Genomic DNA, 3077 nt, shown 5'->3' with positions numbered 1-3077 from the left:
AAGCATGAGGAAGGCAATGGGAGGATAAAAGACAAACACAAAATGCAGTTCACTTAAAAATATCTCTGCTTGATGGAGGCTAAAAGGTGGCAGCTGTGCCAAAGTAGTGGACCCTAAATCGCTGAGCAAAAAAGAGCAGGGAAGGCTCTGATTGCTCCCAGTACTGTGGTGAATGTGTGCTCTCAGCCACAAATCAAGCAAGCTTAAAAAAAAAAAAAAACAACCCAGAAAAAAAAAGACTCAATCAAGGCAATAATGGCCTCCACTTCACAATCAGACAAGTGCTTCTACTTCAGAAATCCTACCATTTATGGCTGATTGCTAACCCTGGCCTCATTTCTAATCTAAAGGGCGAGTAATAATTTGGAAAAGGAATTATAACAACTTCCCAACCATTTGGTAAATCGTCATTACTTTAAAGGGGTGTTGGGGAGCTGTTGCTCTTTGTCAGATATTTTTTTCCTGCTACTGCTCTCCTACTTCCATCACCCCTTTTCTCTTTGATCTCATACTGGAAGGGAAGTGATGTACAGTGAAAATATGTAAGAAAGAAAAGTCCAGAGGGATCCTCTGACCGTGGGACTCTGACATGTAGAAGTTTACATGAAGCACAGAGAGGTGAAATGGCTTGTCCCTTTGCTATTGTACAGTGCCCAGAGATTCATGCAGGGATCAGCAGCTGCACTGAGCAGAGACATTGTTCCCAACCCAGGGGCTACAGCATGAGTTCACTGGAGTGGGAAACCTTCTGCATTAGGAACTTCTCAAAGGAAAGGATGAGGACCAGCCATGCAGGCAGATGGCTGATTTTGGGGTGCTGGTGCAGCAAGAATCTGCTGCCCACCCGACACCTCAATGGAGCCACCCTGGCCCTTGGCCTCCTCCAGTCGGGGGCCACCCAGTTGCATGGAGCTGGTGCTCTGCTGTCCCAATCCTGCCTGGACTGTCTGGAGTAGGCGGAGGACATTAACCATTTAACCCATAGTTTAACCTGATGGGAAGTACCAGGTCTGGAACCCTGGTACCTGAGCTGCATTTATTGCATTTGTTTTCCTGGTTCAAGCAGGGAGAACTGTAAATATCTGTAAATATTTCAGTATTTATGTGAATATTTTTTCCAACAAGTCTTCTGTAAGTCTGTTGTGATTTTCACATACACATCAGAGTTGATCTTAGAGGTTATTCCAACCAAAGCAATGCTATGATTCTAGGGTTTTCTAGGGAGAAACCATCGAAACAGAAGACTTGGACAATTTTCCTTCCAGCCATCACCTGTGAGGGCCACAGCTGCCCTGGACAGAACTAGGGACTTTGTTCGGTGCTGCTGTTCTCAATGACAGAGTGTTTAAAAACAGATAAAACTCGATGCAGAAAAAAAGAACCAGGGGGGACCTGTGCAGGGGGAGACCTGTGCACAGCTTCACCTGGGTTATCTATTCTAATCCTGTGGAAATCATGATGGTGTTTTGATAATAGCAGACATTTGTGATCAAAATACTTCGTATTTCAATGATTCAAGGACAAAATGGGATGCCATTGTCTCCCTGGATGAATGTGAGATGTTTTATGAAAGGTACGATCAGCGTGTTTGGAGAATGACAAAATTTCCTTCCTATCATGAGAGGTAACTGCAGTACTGTCTGTGCAGCACTGAGTCCCTTACTCCTGGTTTGTGCTCTGAAGGGATCTGTGTCACAGTTATTTATGTCTGTATTTTAAATATGATTGGAAAAGAGATTGATTCAAAAATTTTCAATGACCCAGTGAAATCTGAACTACTTATAGGAAGACAAGTATAATGCTTCAATCAAAATAGCAACTTGGAATGTGTTTTATTAAACAGAGTTCATTTAATATTACCCCAGAGTGCTGTGGATGTGAAAACACATTCTTGAATTTGAACTTTCATATCTAGGTAATAGGAATGAAGGGAAAATGGTCATTTTTAATATTGCACATTTTTGGTCAAATTCTGATTCCATGTAGAACTACCCACAGCATTCCTGTGTGTTTCCAAAACTAGTGTGTCCCTGGGTCCTGTATGTCACTATGAGGTGAATATGTTACAGGAAGAACAGGCAGACCCTGCACAGAGCTCTAAGTAAAATCCTGCTAGATTTAACTTTCCCATCACTCTCTGCAGTATTTTCAAGGTGAGTGTTTCCAGTGAGAGAAAACAAAACAAGGCTCAGGCTCAGTGCAATCAAAGAAAACTCTGAAATAAGGCATTAAGGGATGCAAAATAAAAGAAAAAAGTGGATTATATGCATAAACTCTGGGTGCATTTCACTTGTAAATATTCCTTGATTTTTGCTAGCAACGTTATGCAAAAATTTAAATGAGCATATGATAAGAGAGCAGTGCTGCCCGTGTAACACGGATACAGAATCTGTCGGGGACTGGCAGCTGGGAAGCAATGGGACCATTTATATCTCCATTAGCAGAGAATTGCTGATCTTCCCAAGAAAAGCAGGTTTTTCCCTGCCAGCTGTTCGGTATTTCGGGAGCTTAAATGGCTCCTGCTGATTTCTCCCCGCACGGACAGCGGGCGAGCTCACGGGCCCCGAGCTCACGGGCGCGGGGAGCGGGACCGGCGGCCGCGGGGCTCAGCCGCGCGTTCGGTTCCGCCGCTCGGTGCCCGCTCCGGGTCCCGATCCCCCTCGGTCCCGCTGCCGCCAGGCACCCACCGGGGCATGAAGCCAAGGAGAGACAGCGGACCAGGGCAGGCGCGGAGAGCTACGCTCCCTGTGCGGTGCTAAAATACGATAAAACAGAACTTATTAGGTGCTTATTTAGAGAAAGGAAAAATCCAGTTCTGTTACACACGGAACGAACTGCGATGCCTGTAGGAATCCTCACCCGCCGTTAGCGCGGGTCGTGGCGATACTTTCCACCTCTGCCCGAGCCCCCGAGACAGAGGGAAGGTGTCACCTGCGCACCGAGGGGATGCGCCGAGCATATCCCGAGCACAGCGGGTCTTTGCCCGCGCAGCATCGCGCCCACCGACGGGTGCGGGCTCGGGCAGAGCCGGGCGGTGCGGAACGGGATAAAGGCGGGCGGTGCGGAACGGGATAAAG

This window comes from Corvus kubaryi, unplaced genomic scaffold, assembly GCF_017639235.1.
Source record: "Corvus kubaryi isolate FWS band 111438036 unplaced genomic scaffold, C.kubaryi_AGA036_p1.0 37334, whole genome shotgun sequence".
In the NCBI taxonomy this organism is placed as follows: Eukaryota; Metazoa; Chordata; class Aves; order Passeriformes; family Corvidae; genus Corvus; species Corvus kubaryi.
This window is presented reverse-complemented; position numbering follows the sequence as displayed.